Below are 12,978 nucleotides of genomic sequence, written 5' to 3' on the forward strand. Positions count from 1 at the left end.
TTTAAGAAATTATTGAAAGTAATAATAAATAATTATATACGAGCTAAAGTTTTTGTAATCAAAGCCTTTTTTTGCCCAGTATTTAAAACAAAATTTTATACAGAAAATAAATACATGTAAACACTATTATTTGCCAATTTTTTTTTATACATTTATACTATAAATCAAATATATTTTTTTCTGTTAATTTAAAACTCAATTAAAACGCTTTATTCACCATTCCAACAGAATTCCAGAAAACCCAGCCTATTGAGAAAATCCCCACAACACACACACATACACAGGCACACACGCACTAAATAAAGACATGAAAATGTATCTGGACATTGTGGAAAGGCACTTAAATCACAGCAGCGACAGCCGCTGATAAAATAAATAAACCCAACTATGTTCGACGACCCCTTTCGGGAGAGGCCCTTAAAAAGATACAAAAAACAAATTGGAATAGTCACGGGCGCAACTCCTCCTAAGCTCTGTCTGTCCGGCTGTCTGGCTGTCCAGTGTCCGTCTGCCTGTCAGCTGACGTCAACTGATTTATTTAGAGACACAGACACTAATTATACGACACAACAACAACAACAACAAATGCGTTGACAGCCATGCCGCATCTTTAATTTGTTTTTTTTTTTTTTTTTTTTTTTTTTGTCGCTGCTGTTGCTGCTGGTGCTTTGGGCCATGGTCCAGTGAGCAGCTCGAGCTGAGCACGCGATATGCATTGGACTGGGCAGCTAGCTGAGCAGCAAGTGCAGCTGAAATGCCTTTTGGACAGCCGCTTGACAACCAGGCGGACAGCAGCTTGACAACTAAGTAAAGCAATTGGACGGCCCCAGTGGGGAGACGGCGAGCGACTGAGGGAGGAGCTGCACCTGACACAGTGAGTCAGAATGAATATGTTGTGGGTGTGTGGGTTAAGTGAAGTATATTATGATTAGAGATATGCATATGTATTAATAAATTTGAATAGTAATATCATATATATATTTGAGTATGATAGCTTATACACTTAATATAATTTCTTATTTATATGAACTATTTTGGATTTATACATTATAGAATTTTGATAATATTTATTAAATTTATATAATTGCCTTAAAGCTTTTTATATAAAAATATTGTTTATACTACATATATTCTATTTTATTCAATAATATTCTAAATTTTATTATCACTGTTTTTTATATAGTATACAATATATTCAGAAATGATATATTCTATATACTCTATAAATTTAAAAATTTCCATAGTGTTAAATTTTTTTTTTTTTTTTTAATATATAATTGCATTAATATTTATTTACATCAATATTATTAATTCATTGTATTTTTGTAATATTATTAAAATTAAATATATATTATTACATAACAAAAATATTATTGTTGTTATCTTACATTAAAAATGTTGTTTTCAGACAATTTTTCTTTATATATACAAATTTTGTATCTATATACTTGTTTAATTTTTTTATTGTTTAGAATTTGGAAATCATTTAATTAAATTTATGCAAATCATTTTATATTTCAACAGAAATGTATTGCTCACTATACATTTGTATGAATATAGATAAATCTATATGTATATATTTGTATGAATATAGTTAAATCTATATATATATATAGCTAAGCAACACTGAAACTGCCAGAAATACCTATGAAAATGTTGAATGTCAATCAAATTTAGTTTAATTAAAATCTCATTTAAATGCCATTTATGTATATCTTTAATCGACTATACCCAAAAAGAAAAAAAAAAAAACAAAAAAAAAAAATCTGGCCATTCCATGCTGCATTTCCGCTCTGGGCCGCATTGCGGCACGTATTTTGCTGACCAAAATCAGAACTGGCAGCCCGTCAGCCACAACGCAGTTCAATAACTCAAAATGCAAACAACTTAATTAGCAACAACAACAGCAGCAGCAGCAGCGGGAGTAACAACAGCAACAACAACAAGAGAATGCCTGAGGGTAGGGGGTAATTAATTTCAAGCGCATGCCAATCCTGTTGCTGTCCACCCGCTGATTATTATGTGTTGGATGTGGTGCCTGGCAGCTTGTCCAACTGGCCAGCGAGCCATCGAGACAGTCCGAGCCTTTGCCGGAGTCACAGTTGAAGCTGGTAGCTGATTTTTGGGTTCGCCTACACGATGCGACGCTGACGTCGTCGGCGGTGCGTGCATTTTTTGCTTAATTAATGGCGGCAATTTGTAAACGTCGCGAAATGCGCGAAAATGTATTTGCCAAAATGAAGCGAGCCCCGCGCTGCAATGTGCGCAATAAGAAACTGCAGCCGCTGCTGCTGTCGCTGTCGCAGTCCGCATCGCAGTCGGCGTCGCCGTCGCAGTCGCAGTCACTTTTAAAGGCGTTGATTGATCAGCAGCCAACGCCGCCGCCTGCAACGCATGCTGATGAACGATCCATCGATCCGACAATTCGTTGATCCAAGTGGGCATCGCCATCGTTTGCCACGTCGCACACCAAAATATTTCAGTAGACAATGCGTTTAACATGCTCGCACGACTGCTCAGATACCCTGTAAATGTGAAAGCGACCATTTTTGATATTACCAAATTTGAAAGCACGATAAAAGGTAAAAATTTTTATCTTTAGTTTCAAACTGTTAATCAAAATTGGAATGTATATATTTAAATTAAAGAAGGAAATCATAAATTGAAATTTTATGCATCGATAGACAAATTATGGTTTTAAATGAGAAATTGCATTTCAGAATACTTTTATCTATTAAAGTTTAACTATGTATTTTAGTATTATTATGTTTAATTCTTTTTAAATTTTAAAGTTACTTTTAATTTTTTTTATAATATTCATTTGAATTTTGTAAATTCAACTTATACAAATTTTAATTTAGTTTATTTTACTTCTTTTATTGTTAATTCTCTTATCTATTTTTATTTAAAATTTGTATTTTTATTATAATTGTATTATAGTATTTATTATAGATTAAATATTTTTTTATTTTATTATTTTTGTTATCTTTATATTTTTTTAGTTTTTAGAAAACACTAATATATGATTTATTTTAGTATTTTTGTTATCTTTATATTTTTTTTTAGTATTTAGAAAACACTAATATATCATACCATAATATATTATCTCGGAATAAATTTGGCGCTTAAATTAGGGACTTCCATGAAATTAGAGTTTCTCTACCTTCCAATACACCCTTTCTTTCAATATGATCTCCACCGATTTGATTTCGTATTTCAGCATGATATATACCCAAGAAGTAAAACCCGTAGAGTATTAAAAAAAGCGAAAGCTTGTACACAGACTGTGAAGATATTATGCGTTATTCGCTTGGCATACATAAACAGCACGCGAGCGCCATAATCATAATCCATAATGTCATAAGTGTCGATTGTCGCGGCGATCGGGCGAATGCTCGAATGGTCGATTGTGAGGATCTCGCCTAATAATGATGTCGCCGGGCGATCGGCGATCGGCGATCAACGTATCAGCGTATCAGTGATCGTTGATCAGTGATCGGTGATCGGTGATCGGTGATCAGTTCAACGGCTTGTGACTGACTCTCTGACACATCAAATACGGTTTGATTTACGAGCATTATGAGAACAATAACAATGCGCCCAATGAATAATGCCGTCGATCGCCTAAAGAGAACGTCAGAGTTGAGTGGGGGCAGGCGGAGGTAGGAGGGACCATATACATATATATATACGTATAGCGCTTGATGTTGGCCGACGCGTCTTGAATTTATGGCAGACCATAATTGTCATAATTTTCTGTATGGCCAACAACAAGTAGCTGGTCGGCGATCAGCTCCAGCTGTGCTACCGTTTAATTTGATAAGGGCCCCCAAAAGTTTTCGTGCGCCACATGTGGCGGCTCGAAACGATCTTCATTTTGCAACTGGCCAACTGGCCAACTGGACAACTGGGTAGCTGGGCAGCTGGGCAACAAGATCGCAATTAATTCATGCGGATAAATCTTCAAGTGCTAACTACATGACAACAACAAAGTAGTTACAATATTTTTGCACCTTTTTGCCTTCAACTTTACCCACACAAAATCACGATCCTCACTATCTGCCTGTCTCCCTCTCTCTCTCTCTCTCTTTTGCTCTCTCTTTCTCCCTTAGCTGTCTCTGATTGCATTCTGCGGCGACTCGGTTCGCATTCGTTTAATTTCAATTTGTTGCCGCTCCAAATTTATGACGGTTATTAGCAAAAGACGTGCGGCCAACACATACCTCATGGCTTTGGCTTTGGCTTTGGTTTTGGCTTTGCTTGGATTCTGGATTTCCTGTCCTGTCGGAAAGAAACCCCATGGCTAGCAATATATATATGTATATATACATATATACACAAGCCAAGCGCTACTGTACGCCATTTTGGTTGCACGCCTGCGCAACTGCCGCATGCGGTGGCAATGTTTACTTGCCACAGACAAATTTCATTGTAACTCGAGTAACTTGGTAGTAGACTGCACATTGCCTGCCCCCCTCGCTCCCTCTTACTCCATGGGCTTTCTGGTGTGGCATGTAGTCGCCTTTGTTGCCGCTCCTGCTGCCGTTTGTCTAGGTAATTGCGTTTATAGTTAGTCATGTTACCTGCCCGACTCGCTTGCTGTCGAGCCGTTTCAGCTTCTGTTACACATTTCTGTTTTCCTTCTCCCCTTTTTTTTTTTGGGGGTAAATGTATAATACAATTCGTATTTATTTAATGCTGGCGCTTGTTTGATCTTATCAAGATTTTCTTGATTGATAGCAATTCGCATTGGGCCTAGTCATATATAAATATAAATGTGTGCAGTGTTTTTTCTTAAGTTTCTAGTTGGCCAAATTGCGCTTGTAGCGTACTTAAAATGAATTACAAATACTTTTAGCTTATATTTTTAAGGGTTTCTTTTAGGTAAATATGGTTTTGTTCTCTTAACATAACAATAGGAAATATTTAAATAAAATAAAAATTATTTGAAGTTTTTGTTTTTTTAAATTATTTTGTAAATAAAATATTTATTTATATGATTCAAAATAAAATATTTTTATTCATTCTTTTTTATTCAACTTTGATTTAAAATATTGATTAATTTAATATAAAATCGACCATATCAAATTCAATTAAAAAGCTTAAAATTTGAGGGAAAAATTTTTATTAAATTCATCAGTTTATTTTTTTTTTTAAGCTGAAAATATTTTAAGAAAAATCGGTGAATTATTTAAAATAGACACAAATTATAAGCATAGAAGATAAGTTTATTAGAAGAAGTTTTAACAGCACTAAAAACGCAGCATTAAAATATTTAAAATATCTAATATATTATCTTCGTTCAGTTAAAATTAATTAATATGTCAATAAATATTCATAAACACGTCTCTTCGTATTTAATATTTAATATTTAATACAAGCTTCGATTTAATGCCATAACAAGTTAATTTTTTGCTTAAAGCCAACTACCAGTTGCTGCAGGCGAATTCAACAAAATTTAGCCAACATTAATGAGCTGAGTCAGCTGCAGAAATAATTTATGATTTATGCATGGCGCTGTCAACAGCAACAGGGAGAAGCAACAACTGTTCAACAATTCCAATAGTGTGTAATAAATTATTTAATTAGCGCTAATTAACATTTTTGTGCGCCGCGGCATTTGTGTGGGCCAAAAGTCCAGCCCAGCAGCTACGTGGTCGCACACCAGCCGAACGGATAAGATCAAAAACACGACTCTAGCAATATTTATATATAAATATATACATATATAATTCATAGATAGCGTCGGCCTGTCGACTATGTGACAAATTTTCGGTGCGTTCTCAGAGCGCGAGACCCACCTGAGCCACGGCAATGGCAGTGGCGATCGAGTGGCAGACAAATGCGCTGTTTACCTGCAGCCACACGCACGCCAGCACGCCAAGGAGACGGCGAAATCTCGGCTTCAGTCAGAATTCAGAAACCATTAAGTTGTTAATCATATGCGCAGTCGCAGTTGCGGCTCACAAAAAAAAAAAAAAGAAGTCTTCGTCTCAAGTCGCATCCTTTGCGTATCCTTTTCATAGCAACAGGCAAAAACGTGGCACAATTAATATGCGTCCAGCAGATCGTAATCAATTCTCGCTACATAGTCGTCGTCGCACCCTCACCCGCTCGGCTCCTCCCACACCCTGTCGCTTCCCAATCTCTCGTAACATGAACACGTGCGGGTCATTAGTCGCAGTCACGCATTTTGAGCTCAACTCCAACTCCAACTCCAACTGCAGCTCCAGCTCCAGCTCCGACTCGGACTCAGAGCCAGAGCCAGAGCCAGAGTACAAACAACATCTCCCACCATGTCGCGCTGCCATGTCCGTTCGCTTTAATAGGAAATGATTTTGTACGCTTCGTTCACCTGGTTCTTCGGCTTGGTTTCGCTTTTTGGATTTCGATGTGGATGGGACTGTGTGGCTCTGGCTCTGCCTTTTTGGCGCTTATGAGCTGCGAAATTTTTATGAGTAGCTGGAACTGGGCTTCAGCTTCGTCCGGCTACATTTGCTGGTTATTTGGTTTATTTGGTTTGGCTTGCTTTAATAGGTTCTAATGAACCATGGCAACCGGGCAAACAGTCAGCGCCGACTCTGCACATAAATTGACTTTCAGTGGGCGCTGACTCACTCATTGTTCACACTCTTTGAGTGAGGATCGGAAATGGTGTGCATGTATGACTAGCTAATACATAAATAATATATAAAAATAAATAATATATACATAAATTTTATATATATTTTTATTTCTTTCACTATTTCATTTATATTATATATATTTTATTATTTATGTATGTATTACATTTTTATTTATTTAAATGCTGATAAATATATAAATAAATAAATAGTTTTATTGAAATGCTTTTTTTTTTAATTATTAAAATAAATGTATATTATATATATTATTTATTTTTTATATATTCTAAATTTTATACATCTATATTTTTATTTATTTCAGTAATTTATACTTGTATTACTAAAAATAAATATATATAAATTATAACTTATATATAATATATAAATTATTTCACCATATATTACTATGTAAAATATATAAATATATATTTTTATTTATGTATATTTTACATTTTATTTTTTTTTTAAACATGATTACATTTTTTTGCCATTATAATTTTTTTGTTTTTTTCGCATTTAAAAACAAGCAAACATTTATATTTCTAAAAGAAAAAGAAGTACAAATTAATTTTCAAGTTTAAATGAGACTTCAGACATGAGAGGCTTTGGAAACATATGAAAAATTAGTTGGGTTGGTTTGTAGTAGTAATAGTAATAGTAGTCGCTAATGAGAGTTGACATCTTGTTGAAACTTAAATTATTTTGAATTGTTGTTAAATATTTACATATGTATTATTTCTCAAATTGCTTTCGCCAATAATATGATTCGCTTTTCAACTGTAGGATTTATATGCATACGTATATATATTTAATTCTTATTGCATTAATGGCATAATAATAATGTGTGTGTGTGTGTGTGTCTACTCATATGGAGCTGAATCATAACAAAATATTTAAGCATTTAATGAGGCTGCCCAAGCAATTTATGAAGTCACGTGTGAGGGACGCACTAAAAGCAAACAATTTGTGTCCACCCTCACAGCACAAGCTCAGACTGCAATTCAGATATTTATATATATACGTGTATAATTTTGTATTTATATGTATGTGTTTATATACTTACAGCACCGACATGTGCACAGCTAAAGGATATTGACGTCGCTGGCTTCCTTGGGCATATTTATGATGGCAATATGCCAGCGAAAAACAGCAGCAGCAATAACAGCAAAGTCAAGTTGTATAAAGTCACAATACTCAACAAGTAGATACCCTGTAAAGTGAAGTCGAGTAAAAGAGTTTTGCATAAAAGAGCATTGACTTGGTATAGAATGCATTGAATTGAATTGCTATATCAGGCAAGCTGAAACCTGTGAGTAGTCCAGACTAACCGCTGGCAAAGCTTGTGTAGGGTATACGAAAACAACAGCAATGGCAGTGGGAGGCTTTTAACCTTTCCTCGCCTCGATCTACAAACGATTTGTAGTTTGATTTTCCTTTCATTTTTTTTTTTTTTTTGGCTTTAATGATAATTTGGGCGACTAATGCACGCATTAGACGACGACGCCCAAAAATTGTTTTTGGGTCTTGTGGCACGTGCGACTGTTGACGCCTTCGCTGCTGCTGCAGCAACAACAACAGCTTCGAGTTATGATGAATAAACAAACAGCCGAAAAGCAGAAGAAGCAGAAAAGAAATAATAATAATAATAATAATTTTTTGACAACAATTTATGCGGCCATTAACAGCGGCAATACAACGTGTTTATTTCAACATTTTGCAAATAAAAAAAAATAAATAAATAAAAATAAAATAAATCGTATATATATTCAATATCTAAGTATGTGTATGCTGCCGAGCTAAGTCAAAAATCGAAATACATAAATATTAATAACCCGAAAATCAATCAAATATTCAAAGCGTGTCACTTCGACTCGCCAGTCACCGCATTCGTAGTCACATTTTCGAGTTTTGAGTGCAAAAATCGCCATAACCGCTAATAAATTCAAACACCCACAAAAAAAAAAAGAAAAAAAAAAATATGGAATGAAGGAAAAGGCACCAAAATATTCACTTTGAGCATTGACAAAGTGTTGCTAGCCATTTGTCTAGGCCAACTTTTGTTGTGGCCCAACCAACCTGTGTGGGCGTGGGCGTATTTTGAACTCAGTAGGTCAGAGTTTGTCTGGGCCGAATAGCTGAGAAAGCAAAGGCCATATTAGTTCAGGTCTATATCGATATACATATATTTATGCAGCTTAAACCTTTAATGGGCTTGTTAATCAATACATCTACATTTGTATATGAGAAATTGCCTTGCATTGAAATATGATATTAATATCTTTAAAATATTCTGGTATTTGATTGTTTTGAGCAATCAGATTTCATTGTAAATATACATATCTATCAAAAAAGTATTTATAATAAATAAATATTGGTAAAATATCAAATTATATCTTAACTTTAAATTATTATAATTTGTTTTTAATTTAAACTGACAATGTTTCATATAAAATGGAGCTATCGTCAAATTTTAGACATGTTTTAAAATTTCACATACATAAATTAATTTATAAATTATAGATTTTTACATATTATTTATACAATATATATTACATTTTTAAAGCCTGTTTTTTTTTTTTAATTAATTTATTTTTTTACTGTTTATTTTATTTTTTAAATTATTTCTCCATGTATATTTTTCTATACTTGTTTTTTCTTCAAAAACTATTTTTTTTATTCTGCTTAAATTGTTCGCATACCCAGTAGATCAATGCACCAGAGTTGCCTATTACAGTGCAGCATAACTTAAGGGAGAGCATTTTGCTTTGTATTAGACTAAGAACTTTCTCTTTGTATTAGACTAAGAACTCTCTCTTTGTAATAGACTAAGAACTCTCTTCTAAGAGCATAAACAAGAGCAATGGAATCAGAGTAGTCACTTTCCAGGCAACTTAACATCACTCAAATAACATTGAGCAGTTTTGAACAGCGAGCTTACGATCCACTCTGTCAGTTAACATTGCAATGATATTGACTTATTTTGCAGCCTGCTAAACACTTCTGTTCGCCTGGTGTTTAACAGCAATTTTTACGAAAATTAGGGAATTTAGCGGATCAGCGGACAGCCACTCCTTAGGGGTATGCAATGAAATTTGAATATAAGCTTTTCTGAATCTTTCTTGCATGCTATTTTACTAGAATTTTTTGGACAGCTCTGATCGATACATCAATAATGCACAAGTAATCCAAGAGTTCTTTGTCTAAGTATGAGATTTTTAGACTAAAATAAGATATATCATTAGTATACCATTCCATATACCCGCTGCCAATTGCTAATGGCCTAGGGTATTCAATACAGCCATTCAGTATAGCGTTACTAATTACATTCGCGCCAATGTTAATTTGTTACAATTTCCGGATTTTCGCTAATTTATTTTTATTTTTATTTTTTTTACATTTGTATTAGTGGCATAAATTCTATGCTGAATAATTGTTCTTGTATTTGTTGTTGTTGTTGCATGTCGTTCTGTAAGTTTGATTTGAACTTCCCTTCCAATTGTTGTTGAAATTTGCATTTTAGTTCATGCCCTCACGGCTATGGATTAATATGCATGTATATAAATATGTATGTAAAGCATGTGCATACGTATACATATCATATTTATATACATATATTCAATTCTATATATGTATTTCTATTTGAGCTGAGCTTTAAAGCTTCGATTAGTTTTATTTGCATTTAAAAGCAAATAGAAACTTACAGGGCATCATATGAAAAATATCCATACAAGAACTGATTAGATGAGCACACCTCAATGAAGTTAATATATACCCATTTTATTTTACTGCTTAACAAAAAAACATTTATTTTTTGTGTGTAAGTTTATTTAAGTTATGTTCATTTGGACATTGATTAAATTTGGTTACAATTATATTTTAAAGAGAATAAAAAAGGTCAATCTAAATGAAACCCCGCAGAAGGGTTTACTTGGTCAATCGTCATCTGCTGGAACCGAGGAGATTAGTCCAACCTTACCAGTTGGGATCAGGTCTGAAGAGCAAATCCAGAGGGTGCGAGGACAGTTTTCATTTGCTAAGTCAGCCGCCAGCCGGTTCGGACGTCTGCAGAGTCTGTCGAAAAATCAGTAAAAAAAAAATTAATACCATATAATATTAGTTTAAAAAATAGTAAAATAACTACTATTATTAAATAATAATAAAAATATAAAAAATGTAAAATAATGTAGGAAAAACAATAATTGTAATAATAATTATAATTTTAAAAGAATTAAAATATTGTAAAAAAAAAAAAAAGATTAAAAAATTTGATACAAATATGAAACGAATAAATTTAAATATTTACTGTATATGATATACATATGTTCTATTTACTATCGCGACTTCTAAGATAACACAGATAATGGAAAGTTTTTTTTTTTTGTTTTTTATTTTATTTTTTTTTCTTTTTGTTTTTTTTTTTTTTTTTTTTTTTTTGGCACAGTTTAGTTAATCACAAATGCCGACATATTTGCAAATTCACTTCAATCAATAAATTAACAAAATTATGCAATTATTTAAATGTAGAATTTAAGCTAAGTGTGTAAATAATCTAAAGAGTAATTATTTAATTTTGTCAAAATTTGTGCACATAAATTGGGCATAAAAAAAAAAAACAAAAAAAAAAAAAAAACAAAATAAGTTTGGGCAAATATAATAATTATTATGTTAATTTGTGGTTTATTCAAAACAAAATTGAAACCGATTGCCATTTAGTCAAGCTGAACGAAACGTATTTAGTTTATGTATAAGTATATTATGTATATATCTATGTAGAAAATAAAAACGTTTATGAAATTTCACGAATTGTTTACATTGTGTTTTATTGATCAGTGTGAAACAACAACAGCAAAAAGCTATTTACGAGCTATTTGAATATTTGCACAGCTGTTGGCGCAGACTTGCTGATTCATGCAAGGCTCACCTGTGCAGCTGAAGGGAACACCTGTGCACCTGCATAGCTCATTAATGGCTGAGTGTTAAAATGCAGCCAGATGAGGAAATTTTTGGCATTGCCCACAATCAGACAGCCAGACAGACAGCGCGATAAGGTGCCGGCGAAGGGCGGGGGGCGTGGAGCACAATGCACAGCGCAACTTCCGCTGTCAAGGGTGGAGCCAGCAGGTGCTGCTTGAGAAGTGTCTGGGGGAGGGGAGCGAGGGGGACAACATACATAATTACATGGCATTTCAAGCGCCAAGCTCCATTTGAGCTTCCCGTGTTCATGGGGAGGCTGCTGCTGCTGCTGCCGCTGCTGCCCTGGACCAAGCGTAACTGCATTATTAATTGCAGCTTTGATTTATCTAAGAAACAAGCCCCCACCCAGCCTAGACCAAATTGCCCCACTCTAAGCTGGCCAAGGGGTGGCTCGCCGCTCGCAGCAGTTTTCCATGACGTTAAACTCGCAAATGTTTAATCGTGGAAATGAGAAATATGCGGAAACGTTGACGATTCCGCTTCAGCAACGTTGCAGCGTCGACTGCACTTGTCGCATCACTTGATGCCAGGCCCGTGCCCAAACCCCAGACCCCAGACCCCAGACCTCAAACCCAAACAGTAGCCCAAACCCTAGCTAACTCAAGTCTCTCACTCTCCCTCTTGATCACCCCATGCACGCCCATGCCCATTCCCGTTAGCATTAACCCGACTGCCAGCTGCATGTCACTGGCATTGTGGGCTGTCTAGCCATCAGCATCTGTAGCTGTCCGTTTCAGTCGCACTCGCTGTTGCACGACCCACCTACCTCCCTCCCGCTCCGCGCTGCCCGCTCTGGCCCTTTACTCTCTACTTACTAAATGACACAAAAATATGGGCTTAACCGGAAACGGATGTATTATCTGCGCTAACTGCGCTGCCTCGGCTCGGTCTCCAGCTCGAGCTCGAGCTCGAGTTGGGGTCGTGGAACTAATAGAATATTATAAATTGTACAGACAGCGCATAGAGACTACATATATATACATATATTTATATACATACATATGTGTGTTTGTATATACATATATATGTTTATATATGAACCTGTGCCCAAGCTATTTTGCCTTCTCCACTGACCCACGCCTGAAGCTGACGGCTCCGCTCATCTGTGTCTACATCTGTGTTCTCTCTTCTGTACGTATGTGTGCATGTGTGTGTGTTTGGCTGTGTTTCGTTCGTTACGCTTCTGTGCGCATTTTGGACTGTGCTTTTTGCGGCCCGAAGCGTTTTATGTTGTTGTTGTTGTTGTTGTTGTTGTTGTTGTCGTTGTTGTCGGCCCTCGCATGCCTCGCATGCAAAATCTACTATGCTCCAATCGCAATTCTCTCTTCCCTTTTGCCCTTTCCACATTAGTTTGTTGCATGTGTGTCATGTGGCCGGACAA

At 35.1% G+C, this 12,978-nt stretch overlaps 1 long non-coding RNA gene across 1 annotated transcript in view; it reads right to left on the reverse strand.

The window, feature by feature from the left end:
• Positions 1–9,190: 9,190 nt before the first annotated feature.
• Positions 9,191–12,978, reverse strand: part of LOC149269858 (uncharacterized) — a 119,548-nt gene continuing 115,760 nt past the window's right edge. The window contains exon 5 of the long non-coding RNA XR_016269371.1: positions 9,191–10,694. This is a non-coding gene — a long non-coding RNA (uncharacterized LOC149269858). The remainder of the gene's footprint in view (positions 10,695–12,978) is intronic.

The sequence above is a fragment of the Drosophila arizonae genome, chromosome 3 (assembly GCF_054131065.1).
Source record: "Drosophila arizonae isolate 15081-1271.41 chromosome 3, UAZ_ARI_1.0, whole genome shotgun sequence".
In the NCBI taxonomy this organism is placed as follows: domain Eukaryota; kingdom Metazoa; phylum Arthropoda; class Insecta; order Diptera; family Drosophilidae; genus Drosophila; species Drosophila arizonae.